The sequence below is a fragment of the Oncorhynchus keta genome, chromosome 24, assembly GCF_023373465.1.
Source record: "Oncorhynchus keta strain PuntledgeMale-10-30-2019 chromosome 24, Oket_V2, whole genome shotgun sequence".
In the NCBI taxonomy this organism is placed as follows: Eukaryota; Metazoa; Chordata; class Actinopteri; order Salmoniformes; family Salmonidae; genus Oncorhynchus; species Oncorhynchus keta.
This window is the reverse complement of record NC_068444.1, coordinates 17,906,503-17,920,968: the sequence shown is the minus strand read 5'-3', so window position 1 is coordinate 17,920,968 and position 14,466 is coordinate 17,906,503. Positions and strand designations below refer to the sequence as shown.

The following is a 14,466-nucleotide window of genomic DNA, read 5'->3' as shown; positions in this document are numbered from 1 at the left end:
CCCTTTTCTATCCTATATCTGCATACCTATATCTCTTAGCTTCAAACACACATTCCCTATTTATTAATAACAACAACAAAAATAATAATAACAACAACAACAATAACGATAATAATAATAACAACATAATAATATCAACAATACCAACAATAATAACAATACTAACAGCAATACTAATTATAACAACAACAATAATAACAAGAATAACAATATTAATAATGAATAATGAATAATAATAATAATAATAACAGCAACAACAACAAAAATAATAATAGTAATATGAACAACAGTAATATTTCTAATAATAATAACAATAACTATAACAATAATAATAATAATAATAATAATAATATAAAAAATTGTGATAATAATGATAATAAGAATAAGAATAATAAAAATAATATTAATAATAATGACAACAACAACAACATCAACACTAATAATACTAATGACAACAACAATAAATATAAGAATAAGAATAATAACAACACAATTAATAATAATAATAATACTAATAGAAAAGTTGTCATTAAAAAGGGTTCCAGTCAAGCTATTTTCAAGGTAGAATGTTTCAATTAATTTTACAAAATACAAGCACTAGTGAGAACCAGCTGCAGAAAGAATGATATGGGGACATCTCCCTATCCTCGACTCCTCCGTCCTCTGTCCTCCATGACCCGGAATCCGATAAATGGTTGAGGGGTCGAGGAGAGTGTCAATTAGTTAGTAGGCGAATGGAGGAGTGTCCTCGCCTCCTTGATAGCCTCCTCGATAGCCTCCTCGATAGCCTCCTCCCGCTGATGAAACACAGAAGTATCCTTGCTGAGTACTGCACAGAAGAGTTTTGAGATCACCCACAGAATAACTAGCTACATTTATTTTTTACTACATTACAGATTTGATTTGGGATTCCACCCCTTTAAACATCATTTGCATGGAAGAGAGTCTCGTTAAATACAAATGCATTTGTTACCACATTGCCTCTCCTCCCCTTCTCTCCTTGGTTATCTTTGAAAGTGAAGAGAGGATGGAGGACAGTGGAGTTGAGCAAACCAATCTCCCATGGTTTTGGATTGGTATTTCTCTCTCAATTCAATTCAATTCAATTCAAGGGCTTTATTGGCATGGGAAACATGTGTTAACATTGCCAAAGCAAGTGAGGTAGACAACATACAAAGTGAATATATAAAGTGAAAAACAACAAAAATTAACAGTAAACATTACACATACAACAGTTTCAAAACAGTAAAGACATTACAAATGTCATATTATATATATACATACATATATATACACACACATATATACATATATACACATATACATATATATATATATATATACATACATACATATATATATATACATACACATATACACAATGTACAAATAATTAAAGGACACAAGATAAAATAAATAAGCATAAATATGGGTTGTATTTACAATGGTGTTTGTTCTTCACTGGTTGCCCTTTTCTCGTGGCAACAGGTCACAAATCTTGCTGCTGTGATGGCACACTGTGGAATTTCACCCAGTAGGTATGGGAGTTTTTCAAAATTGGATATGTTTTCGAATTCTTTGTGGATCTGTGTGATCTGGGGAAATATGTCTCTCTAATATGGTCATACATTGGGCAGGAGGTTAGGAAGTGCAGCTCAGTTTCCACCTCATTTTGTGGGCAGTGAGCACATAGCCTGTCTTCTCTTGAGAGCCATGTCTGCCTACTCTCTCTCTCCCCCCTCTTTCTCCCCTCTCTCTCCCCCTCTTTCTCCCCCTCTTTCTCCCCCCCTCTCTCTCCCCTTCTCCCCCTCTCTCTCTTTCTCCCCACCCTCTCTCTCTTTCTCCCCACCCTCTCTCTCTTTCTCCCCCTCTCTCTCCCACCCTCTCTCTCTTCTCCCCCACCCTCTCTCTCTTTCTCCCCCACCCCTCTCTCTCTTTCTCCCACCCTCTCTCTCTTTCTCCCCTCTCTCTCCCCCTCTTTCTCCCTCTCTCTCCCCCTCTTTCTCTCCCCTGTCTCTCTCTCTTTCTCCCCCACCCTCTCTCTCTTTCTCCCCAACCTCTCTCTCTTTCTCCCCCTCTCTCCCACCCTCTCTCTCCCCCTCTTTCTCCCCTCTCTCTCCCCCTCTTTCTCCCCCTCTTTCTCCCCCCTCTCTCTCCCCTTCTCCCCCTCTCTCTCTTTCTCCCCCCACCCTCTCTCTCTTTCTCCCCCACCCTCTCTCTCTTTCTCCCCCTCTCTCTCCCACCCTCTCTCTCCCCCTCTTTCTCCCCTCTCTCCCCCTCTTCTCCCCCTCTTTCTCTCCCTGTCTCTCTCTCTTTCTCCCCCACCCTCTCTCTCTTTCTCCCCCACCCTCTCTCTCTTTCTCCCCCCTCTCTCTCCCACCCTCTCTCTCCCCCTCTTTCTCCCCTCTCTCCCCCTCTTTCTCCCCCTCTTTCTCCCCCTCTCTCTCCCCTTCCCCCCTCTCTCTCTCTTTCTCCCCACCCTCTCTCTCCCCTTCTCCCCCCTCTCTCTCCCCCTCTTTCTCCCCCTCTTTCTCTCCCCTGTCTCTCTCTTTTTCTCTCTCTTTTTCTCTCTTTTTCTCTCTTTTTCTCTCTTTTTCTCCCCTGTCTCTCTATCTCTCCTCTCTCTCTCCCCTGTCTCTCTATCTCTCCTCTCTCTCTCTTTCTTTCTCCCCCACCCCCCCTCTCTCTCTCTCTCTTTCTCCCCACCCTCTCTCTCCCTTCTCCCCCCCTCTCTCTCTCTCTCTTTCTCCCCCACCCTCTCTCTCCCCTTCTCCCCCTCTCTCTCCCCCTCTTTCTCCCCCTTTTTCTCTCCCTGTCTCTCTCTCTTTCTCTCTCTCTTTCTCTCTTTTTCTCTCTCTTTCTCTCCCTGTCTCTCTATCTCTCCTCTCTCTCCCCTGTCTCTCTATCTCTCTCTCTCTCTCTCTCTCTCTCTCTCTCTCTCTCTCTCTCTCTCTCTCTCTCTCTCTCTCTCTCTTTCTCTTTCTCTTTCTCTGTCTCTGTCTCTGTCTCTGTCTCTGTCTCTGTGTCTCTGTCTCTCTTTCTCCCCACCCTCTCTCCCACCCTCTCTCTCCCCTCTTTCTCCCTCTCTCTCCCCCTCTTTCTCCCCCCTCTTTCTCCCCCTCTCTCTCCCCTTCTCCCCCTCTCTCTCTTTCTCCCCACCCTCTCTCTCTTTCTCCCCCACCCTCTCTCTCTTTCTCCCCCTCTCTCTCCCACCCTCTCTCTCTTTCTCCCCCACCCTCTCTCTCTTTCTCCCCCACCCTCTCTCTCTTTCTCCCACCCTCTCTCTCTTTCTCCCCTCTCTCTCCCCCTCTTTCTCCCCTCTCTCTCCCCTCTTTCTCTCCCCTGTCTCTCTCTCTTTCTCCCCACCCCTCTCTCTTTCTCCCCACCCTCTCTCTCTTTCTCCCCCTCTCTCCCACCCTCTCTCTCCCCCTCTTTCTCCCCTCTCTCTCCCCTCTTTCTCCCCCTCTTTCTCCCCCTCTCTCTCCCCTTCTCCCCCTCTCTCTCTTTCTCCCCCACCCTCTCTCTCTTTCTCCCCACCCTCTCTCTCTTTCTCCCCCTCTCTCTCCCACCCTCTCTCTCCCCCTCTTTCTCCCCTCTCTCTCCCCCCTCTTCTCCCCCTCTTTCTCTCCCCTGTCTCTCTCTCTTTCTCCCCCACCCTCTCTCTCTTTCTCCCCCACCCTCTCTCTCTTTCTCCCCCCTCTCCCACCCTCTCTCTCCCCCTCTTTCTCCCCTCTCTCTCCCCCTCTTTCTCCCCCTCTTTCTCCCCCTCTCTCTCCCCTTCCCCCCCTCTCTCTCTCTTTCTCCCCACCCTCTCTCTCCCCTTCTCCCCCTCTCTCTCCCCCTCTTTCTCCCCCTCTTTCTCTCCCCTGTCTCTCTCTTTTTCTCTCTTTTTCTCTCTTTTTCTCTCTTTTTTCTCTTTTTCTCCCCTGTCTCTCTATCTCTCCTCTCTCTCTCCCCTGTCTCTCTATCTCTCCTCTCTCTCTCTTCTTTCTCCCCCACCCCCCTCTCTCTCTCTCTCTTTCTCCCCACCCTCTCTCTCCCTTCTCCCCCCTCTCTCTCTCTCTTTCTCCCCACCCTCTCTCTCCCCTTCTCCCCCTCTCTCTCCTCCTCTTTCTCCCCCTTTTTCTCTCCCCTGTCTCTCTCTCTTTCTCTCTCTCTTTCTCTCTTTTTCTCTCTCTTTCTCTCCCCTGTCTCTCTATCTCTCCTCTCTCTCTCCCCTGTCTCTCTTTCTCTCCTCTTTCTCTCTTTTTCTCTCTCTTTCTCTCTGTCTCTCCTCTCTCTCTCCCCCCTGTCTCTCTATCTCTCCTCTCTCTCTCCCTGTCTCTCTATCTCCCTCTCTCTCTCCCTGTCTCTCTATCTCTCTCTCTCTCTCTCTCTTTCTCCCCCCACTCTCTCTCTCCCCACCTCTCTCTTTCTCCTCTCTCTTTCTCCCCCACCCTCTCTCTCTCTCTTTCTCCCCCACCCTCTCTCTCTCTCTCTTTCTCCCCCCCCTCTCTCTCTCTCTTTCTCCCTCCACCCTCTCTCTCTCTCTCTTTCTCTCCCCACCCTCTCTCTCTCTCTATTTCTCCCCCACCCTCTCTCTCCCCTTCTCCCCCCTCTCTCTCCCCTCTTTCTCTCCCCTGTCTCTCTCTCTTTCTCTCTTTTTCTCTCTTTTTCTCTCTCTCTCCCTGTCTCTCTATCTCTCCTCTCTCTCTCTCTCTCTCCCCACCCCCTCTCTCTCTCTCTCTCTCTCTCTCTCTCTCTCTCTCTCTCTCTCTTTCTCCCCCACCCTCTCTCTCTCTCTCTTTCTCCCCACCCTCTCTCTCTCTCTTTCTCCCCACCCTCTCTCTCTCTCTTTCTCCCCCACCCTCTCTCTCCCCTTCTCCCCCTCTCTCTCTCCCCTCTTTCTCCCCCTCTTTCTCTCCCCTGTCTCTCTCTCTTCTCTCTCTCTCTTTCTCATTTTTTCTCTCTTTTTCTCTCTCTCTCCCCTGTCTCTCTATCTCTCCTCTCTCTCTCCCCTGTCTCTCTATCTCTCCTCTCTCTCTCTCTCTCTCTCTTTCTCCCCCACCCTCTCTCTCTCTCTTTCTCCCCCACCCTCTCTCTCTCTCTCTTTCTCCCCCACCCTCTCTCTCCCCTTCTCCCCCCTCTCTCTCCCCCTCTTTCTCCCCCCCTTTCTCTCCCCTGTCTCTCTCTCTTTCTCTCTCTCTTTCTCACTTTTTCTCTCTTTTTCTCTCTCTCTCTCCCCTGTCTCTCTATCTCTCCTCTCTCTCCATCTCTCCTCTCTCTCTCTCTCTTTCTCCCTCTCTCTCTCTCTCTCTCTCTCTCTCTCTCTCTCTCTCTCTCTCTCTCTCTCTCTCTCTCTCTCTCTCTTTTCTCCCCACCCTCTCTCTCTCTCTCTTTCTCCCCACCCTCCCTCTCTCTCTCTTTCTCCCCCACCCTCTCTCTCCCCTTCTCCCCCTCTCTCTCCCCCTCGTTCTCCCCCTCTTTCTCTCCCCTGGCTCTCTCTATCTCTCCTCTCTCTCTCTCTCTCTCTTCCCCTCTCTCCCCTCTCTCTCTCTTTCTCCCCCCTTGCTCTCCCCATCTCTCTCACTTTTTCTCCTCCCCCCTCTCTGTCTCCCCTGTACACTGGTTCTCTCTCTGACGTGCCAGTCTCAGAGCAGTAGAGCAGAGTAGGATTTATGTAGAGGAATAGTTGAGATGTAGATAAATACCAGATTTGAGGTTTTAAGATGTCAGAGAGAAGAGAAAGGAGGTACAAGATAAGAAGGGAGGGAGGGAGAACAAAGAGACAGAAAATGAGGCAAGTGAGAGAGATAAAGAAGGAGATAGAAAGGGAGACAAGATACAAAGAGTGCGCTCGTGTGTGTGTGTATGATCATGCCGGGCATGTGCTTGTGAGGATCTTAGCTCTACCACTGAATAAAACGTGTCCCTTCAGGGAAATGGGCCCCCGTGATTTACGAGTCCAGCGAGACAGTGAATAAAGTGTGGAGAGCAACGCTAATCTCCATCACCCTCCTGCTCTTTCTTTCCTCTCACAGCTCTCTGTTATCTCCATTTAGCTGTAAATAACCTCAGTCCCCCGCTGAGTGTCCAGTCTTCTATACAATCTTTATGCTCCTATTAATAGAGCAATACTCCCATTCAGACAGAACATAACCACACTGTGAGGATGAAGACTAAATACAACCACACTATGAAGATGAAGACAAAACACAAACACACTATGAAGATGAAGACAAAACACAACCACACTGTGAGGATGAAGACAAAACACAACCACACTGTGAGGATGAAGACAAAACACAACCACACTGTGAGGATGAAGACAAAACACAAACACACTATGAGGATGAAGACAAAACACAAACACACTATGAGGATGAAGACAAAACACAACCACACTGTGAGGATGAAGACAAAACACAAACACACTATGAGGATGAAGACAAAACACAATCACACTGTGAGGATGAAGACAAAACACAACCACACTGTGAGGATGAAGACAAAACACAAACACACTATGAGGATGAAGACAAAACACAAACACACTATGAGGATGAAGACAAAACACAATCACACTGTGAGGATGAAGACAAAACACAAACACACTGTGAGGATGAAGACAAAACACAATCACACTGTGAGGATGAAGACTAAACACAACCACACTATGAGGATGAAGACAAAACACAATCACACTGTGAGGATGAAGACAAAACACAATCACACTGTGAGGATGAAGACAAAACACAATCACACTGTGAGGATGAAGACTAAACACAATCACACTGTGAGGATGAAGACAGAACAGTACTGGAGGAACAGGAGAAAGAGAATATTGAACATGTACTGTAGAGAGGAGTAAGTTAGCATAAATTTGGGAAGGTAGGTCTGTATAGGTGTGTGTGTGTGTGTGTGTGTGTGTGTGTGTGTGTGTGTGTGTGTGTGTGTGTGTGTGTGTGTGTGTGTGTGTGTGTGTGTGTGTGTGTGTGTGTGTGTGTGTGTGTGTGTGTGTGTGTGTGTGTGTGTGTGTGTGTGTGTGTGTGTGTGTGTGTGTGTGGATGATAAGTGTTATATCTCTAACCTGAGCTCCCCCACAGAGCCAGACAGACGAAGATAACAGGTGTGGTGAACTATCTGGTCACAGATAGGATTTGGCGTATGGTTTGGTGTACCACGTGTTCTGTGCTCTTTACATGTAGCATGCTGTTACATGCTAAATTACTCCAATGTGTAAACTGTATCAAATATGCATAATCTAATAGGAGGCACTGCTGTTATGGATGGATTGGTGCAACTTTATCTCTTTAGAGAAACACAAGACAAAATCCCTTCAGCATCTAAAACAAGTCTTCAAGTCTTAGCCATCAAGCAAGCCTATTGCACTGTCGTTCAGGGTGGCATCTTTTCAGGGCTTGTATTGGTTAAAGTTGGTTTACAGAGGTCAGTTTACAGAGGTCAGCCTGTCAAGCAGTCTGTCTGGCAGGAACAAATTAAGTCTTTAGCTCATGTGGTGTAAAGAGGATAATTGGCAGTGTGTGTGTGTGTGTGTGTGTGTGTGTGTGTGTGTGTGTGTGTGTGTGTGTGTGTGTGTGTGTGTGTGAAAGCATATGGTTTGACCAGGCTGTGTGTGTGTGTGTGTGTGTGTGTGTGTGTGTGTGTGTGTGTGTGTGTGTGTGTGTGTGTGTGTGTGTGTGTGTGTGTGTGTGTGTGTGTGTGTGTGTGTGTGTGTGTGTGTGTGTGTGTGTGAAAGCATATGGTTTGACCAGGCTGTGTGTGTGTGCGTGTGAAAGCATATGGTTTGACCAGGCTGTGTGTGTGTGTGAAAGCATATGGTTTGACCAGGCTGTGTGTGTGTGTGTGTGTGTGTGTGTGTGTGTGTGTGTGTGTGTGTGTGTGTGTGTGTGTGTGTGTGTGTGTGTGTGTGTGTGTGTGTGTGTGTGTGTGTGTGTGTGTGTGTGTGTGTGTGTGTGTGTGTGTGTGTGTGTGTGTGTGTGCGTGTGAAAGCATATGGTTTGACCAGGCTGTGTGTGTGCGTGCGTGTGAAAGCATCTGGTTTGCCTTTACCAGTGTGGGTGGTGTTGTACTAAACCTTCCCCTTCCCTTTACTAGCCTGACCTTGGCCTTAACGAGGCCCTGCTCTTGCAGTGTGGTGTGTGATAATGAGAGAAATATGTGAATACCTTGCACGAAACAGCGGTATTCCCTTATTTTGAAACTACAGCACATACTATTTAATTCTGAGAGAGAGAGAGAGAGAGAGAGAGAGAGAGAGAGAGAGAGAGAGAGAGAGAGAGAGACATGCCGTTAGGAGACATCCCAGAAGTAACCAGAATTGTTTAACTATTTTTTAGAATACATTAATGGTAAAAGAATAAGCACACACGGGATGTTTAAGGAAATGTATTGATTGTATTCTAAAACATTTCAACTGTACATCAACAAGACATGGTACATCTGAGGCCAGGAAGCCCATTGTTGGGCCAGCAGAGAGAGGGGTTCGGCTGTAAAGGGTATTTAGTGAGGATGAAACATGGCTGAGGAAACAACCGAGACAGCTCGGTCTCAGGAAAGGCCCAAAACCTGTATCTTTAAAACTCTGATGTAAGTTCACCTTGAAAAACCTTTCTAATCATTATAGCTGCCGTTATAAACTGGGTCATTTGGGTCCTGGATGCTGATTGGCTGAAACAGCATTCCAGCCCTGTGTATATCAGACAATATACCACGGGTATAAGGTAAAATGACTTGTTTATTGCTATATGTATGTTGGTAACCAGTTTATAATAGGGTTTGTGGTATGTGGCCAATATACCACTGCTAAGGCGTGTATCCAGGCAGGCAGTCCGCTTTGAACTGTGCATAAGAACAGCCCTTAGGCATGGTGTATTTGCCAATATACCACACCTCATCGGGGGTTATTGCTTCATTTTTATTTAACCTTTATTTCACTAGTCAAATCAGTTGAACAAATTCTTATTTAGAATGACGGCCTACCGGGGAACAGTGGGTTAACTGCCTTGTTCAGGGGTTGAACCACAGATTTTTACCTTGTCAGGTCAGGGATTCTATCTAGCAACCTTTCGGTAACTGGCCCAACGCTCTAACCACCCCTCTCTGCCGCCCCTTAATTATAGCCATGTCATGAGATTTTTGAGAAGGTGCCATTTTTACTTTCTCACCATGTCACTAGCAACATTGTGACAATGTAGTGGAAACCAGAGATGGTTTAGCTGGGAAGTTAGTTCAGTGTTAGATAGCATTCTCTTTTTCAAGGCTCAAACAGCATCTGGAAATACAGTATATTGTGGATGAATTAATAAAGCGTTACAAAAATGTCCCAGTTACTACCAATGTCCGCTACACTCTTAGAACAAAGGGTTCCAGGTGGGTTCTTTGCTTCGCCATAGATGAGTTAAAGAGGTTCTTCGCTTCCCCATAGACGAGTTAAAGAGGTTCTTCGCTTCCCCATAGATGAGTTAAAGAGGTTCTTAGCTTCCCCATAGATGAGTTAAAGAGGTTCTTTGCTTCCCCATAGATGAGTTAAAGAGGTTCTTCGCTTCCCCATAGATGAGTTAAAGAGGTTCTTCGCTTCCCCATAGATGAGTTAAAGAGGTTCTTCGCTTCCCCATAGATGAGTTAAAGAGGTTCTTCGCTTCCCCATAGATGAGTTAAAGAGGTTCTTAGCTTCCCCATAGATGAGTTAAAGAGGTTCTTTGCTTCCCCATAGATGAGTTAAAGAGGTTCTTCGCTTCCCCATAGATGAGTTAAAGAGGTTCTTCGCTTCCCCATAGATGAGTTAAAGAGGTTCTTCGCTTCCCCATAGACGAGTTAAAGAGGTTCTTCGCTTCCCCATAGATGAGTTAAAGAGGTTCTTTGCTTCCCCATAGACGAGTTAAAGAGGTTCTTCGCTTCTCCAGAGATGAGTTAAAGAGGTTATTTGCTTCCCCATAGATGAGTTAAAGAGGTTCTTCGCTTGTCCCCATAGATGAGTTAAAGAGGTTCTTAGCTTCCCCATAGATGAGTTAAAGAGGTTCTTCGCTTCCCCATAGATGAGTTAAAGAGGTTCTTTGCTTCCCCATAGATGAGTTAAAGAGGTTCTTCACTTCCCCATAGATGAGTTAAAGAGGTTCTTCGCTTCTCCAGAGATGAGTTAAAGAGGTTCTTTGCTTCCCCATAGATGAGTTAAAGAGGTTCTTTGCTTCCCCATAGATGAGTTAAAGAGGTTCTTCGCTTCTCCAGAGATGAGTTAAAGAGGTTCTTTGCTTCCCCATAGATGAGTTAAAGAGGTTATTTGCTTCCCCATATATGAGTTAAAGAGGTTCTTCGCTTGTCCCCATAGATGAGTTAAAGAGGTTCTTCGCTTCCCCATAGATGAGTTAAAGAGGTTCTTCGCTTCCCCATAGATGAGTTAAAGAGGTTCTTAGCTTCCCCATAGATGAGTTAAAGAGGTTCTTTGCTTCCCCATAGATGAGTTAAAGAGGTTCTTCGCTTTTCCCCATAGATGAGTTAAAGAGGTTCTTCGCTTCCCCATAGATGAGTTAAAGAGGTTCTTCGCTTCCCCATAGATGAGTTCAATAGGTCAATGGAATGCAGACTGTTGGGACGCCTGATTGGCTCACATCAAGTCATTCCGTTCCTAGTGCGGAAATTTTCCTTTAGGTTCCTAGTCTTTCGTCACATGATCACATTTATTTTGGGAGATTGCAAAATATGTCATTTTCATTCAAGACAGGATAAATATATTGTTTCAGTTGTTTAGTTACATTTTTCTCAACTTGTTTCTATAACTTTCTAGCAAGTCAGCTATCTTACAAAGCAGCTAGCTAAAAGCTAGGCTATACCGTAGCTAGCAACCTCCACCTAATAATTATCATCAAAACAAACGTCATTACCACCACAATAAACTAAAACGGGATCTATAATAAGTATGATTGGTTTAACAGCCAATGTAACATGTTATTAAAATAACACTCAGTTATACGAATGGATAATTGTTTACAAGTTGCTAGCTATCCTATAAATCCATCGTTGAAAACCACATATTTTTATAATCTTCTGTGGTTTGGTAACTTCCTTTTCTTCAACGGACTCTGGCCAGATTGAAGAAGACGCAGAGATTGGAAAAATTCAAAGTATGTGGGTAACGTCTCACAATGCCTTCAACCACAAGGGGGCATTGTGTTTCCCTTTCGTTGTGGACGGTCTTCATTCAATTGGGAATTTCCCTGTAAGGTCTACCTGCACCTGATGGATTTGGCGCATGTGACAAATAACATTTGATTTGATTCGATTTTGGATTGGATCTGGCGCAAGGTAATGGAGTGCTTATGATTAATGTGAATGAGGCATAATATGCCTATTACATTAGGTTAGATTCACACATAGACCGCATGAGAGAGGAATGTAGGCTACACGACAAAACGCCGAGAGAGACAGTGCATGACTAAAAACAGTACAGTAAGGGGAGCACATAGACAACTGTCTGGCTGACTGCTACTGCCTGAACAGAGATGAGATGATGACTTTAATTCATGAAAAAAGTCAAACAAAGTCATATACACAACTGAAATGTTTTATTATTTCTCAGTCATTTCTTGTTTTTCTATTGGTGTCTCCCCAACGTGGACCTGACATAATGGAATGTTTGTTTCGACAATTTCATGTTTATTATTTTGGGCTTTGGAATTTCCTTTAAAATAATTGTAATTTCATTATTTCATAATGCATTTCATGTTTTAAAAAAATATATAATTGAAAAAAAGTGATGATTTTTAAATAATCAAACCAAAACCGAACAGACTTCAAAAAGCACTAATCGCTCAGCACTATAGCTAATGAAAGTTATGTGAGCACCATTCCAGTTGACAGCAAGTCATGTGAAATAAATAAAAAGACTACCAGCCCACCTGTCAAGAGATGAGTCTCAGCTAAACAGTGCCTATACAAGCTGTTGATGTTGAGGGTTGACATTTATCTGACTCTTGACATTTGATAATTCCGGTGAAACTGTCGGATTCCAGACGTCATTAATATTTGGACATGCACATTCGCATGATTAAATAGCTGTTATCATCTCAGCTAGCTAGCTAGGTATCAAATCATTATCTACACTGCACAGATACAGTTGAAGTCGGAAGTTTACATACACTTTGGTTTTTCAACCAGTCCACAAATGTCTTGTTAACAAACTATAGTTTTGGCAAGCGGGTTAGGATATCTACTTTGTGCATGACACAAGTTTACAGACAGATTATTTCACTTATAATTCACTGTATCACAATTCCAGTGGGTCAAAAGCTTACATACACTAAGTTGACTGTGCCTTTAAATAGCTTGGAAAATTCCAGAAAATTATGTCATGGCTTTAGAAGCTTCTGATAGGCTAATTGACATCATTTGAGTCAATTGGAGGTGTACCTGTAGATGTATGCCTCTTTGCTTTACACCATGGGAAAATCAAAAGAAATCAGCCAAGACCTAAGAAAAAAAATTGTAGACCTCCACAAGTCTGGTTCATCCTTGGGAGCAATTTCCAAACGCCTGAAGGTACCACGTTCACCTGTACAAACAATAGTACGCAGGTATAAACACCAGGGACCATGCAGCCGTCATACCGCTCAGAAAGGAGACACCTTCTGTCTCCTAGAGATGAATGTACTTGGTTGCGAAAAGTACAAATCAATCCCAGAACAACAGCAAATGACCTTGTGAAGATGCTGGAGGAAACAGGTACAAAAGTATCTATATCCACAGTAAAACTAGTTTTATATCGACATAACCTGACAAGCTAACAAGCTCCAGTAATATGGAGCCTACATATTAAAGCAATGGGCCAGTTTGTGTTGCATGGCCCAGTGCCCCGGGTGGTTGGAGATTTTTCTTTAGGTCAATGGAATGGTCAAAAATAAGCAAACCCTGCACAACCGGGCAATGCAATTTGCATAAAAGGTTAGTGGTCAAAACCATTAATCTTGTGGCGACAGGGGGAGTGGGTTTCTAAAATGCAATCACATCACGCAATTTGAACATTTATAAAATAGCCATATATAATTATAATGCAGACTCGCTAAAAAAAACATCCAAATTTGACAAATTATCCAATGGATTATGTTTACATTAGTTTACACCCCCTATTTTATTTGCTCCATGGCTCAGGCAGCCATGTGTAGTTAGCCATGTGTAGGCAGCCATGTGTAGGCAGCCATGTGTAGTTAGCCATGTGTAGGCAGCCATGTGTAGTTAGCCATGTGTAGGCAGCCATGTGTAGTTAGCCATGTGTAGGCAGCCATGTGTAGGCAGCCATGTGTAGGCAGCCATGTGTAGTTAGCCATGTGTAGGCAACCATGTGTAGGCAGCCATGTGTAGTTAGCCATGTGTAGGCAGCCATGTGTAGGCAGCCATGTGTAGGCAGCCATGTGTAGTTAGCCATGTGTAGGCAGCCATGTGTAGGCAGCCATGTGTAGTTAGCCATGTGTAGGCAGCCATGTGTAGTTAGCCATGTGTAGGCAGACATGTGTAGGCAGACATGTGTAGTTAGCCATGTGTAGGCAGCCATGTGTAGGCAGCCATGTGTAGGCAGACATGTGTAGGCAGCCATGTGTAGTTAGCCATGTGTAGGCAGACATGTGTAGGCAGCCATGTGTAGTTAGCCATGTGTAGTTAGCCATGTGTAGGCAGCCATGTGTAGGCAGACATGTGTAGGCAGCCATGTGTAGGCAGCCATGTGTAGGCAGCCATGTGTAGTTAGCCATGTGTAGTTAGCCATGTGTAGGCAGCCATGTGTAGGCAGACATGTGTAGGCAGCCATGTGTAGGCAGCCATGTGTAGGCAGCCATGTGTAGGCAGCCATGTGTAGTTAGCCATGTGTAGGCAGACATGTGTAGGCAGACATGTGTAGGCAGCCATGTGTAGGCAGCCATGTGCTTTAGTAATATTGAAATAACTTGACTTGACACCATCAGAAAGCACACATTGTGTCTTGTTTGACAGATACAGTAGTTCCCAAACCACATGCAACACGCCTGGTCGATGCCCATTTCAGACAACCTTTGAAGGAATAAGGGATGGTCGAAAGCATCAAAGGCCTTGGATCTATAAATATGTCAGCACGGTGATTCCTATGTTCATAAAGTCCTAAAGTTATATAAGTCAGTTCTAGGTCAGTTTATCTAGGTCAGAAGGATCCCCGCCTTTGTGAAGGGGGAGGACATCCATCACCTTCCAGATCTTAGAGATAGCACCAGAAGCAATTGTTTAGAAAATGAAAAATGTGTGTGAAAGGTTCTACAATCAAGAGGGTAGGAAGCTGCAGTAAAAAGGGATCAACGAAATAAGCGCCTGTGGATTTTTTTAGTACATCAGGTACTTAGTACATCATTAACATAAGTCTCTAAGCCCTGTCTCAGGAGGAGGGGAGGGTTCTACTAAGCTACATGGAATTGTTTGAAGTATTTACAGTACCAGTCAAAAGTTTGGACA

General features: G+C 44.6%; 1 protein-coding gene across 1 annotated transcript in view; it reads left to right on the top strand.

Annotated features, from left to right (window-relative positions):
* Window positions 1-14,466, top strand: part of LOC118377710 (inactive heparanase-2-like) — a 235,695-nt gene that overhangs the window by 161,410 nt on the left and 59,819 nt on the right. The window lies entirely within an intron of this gene.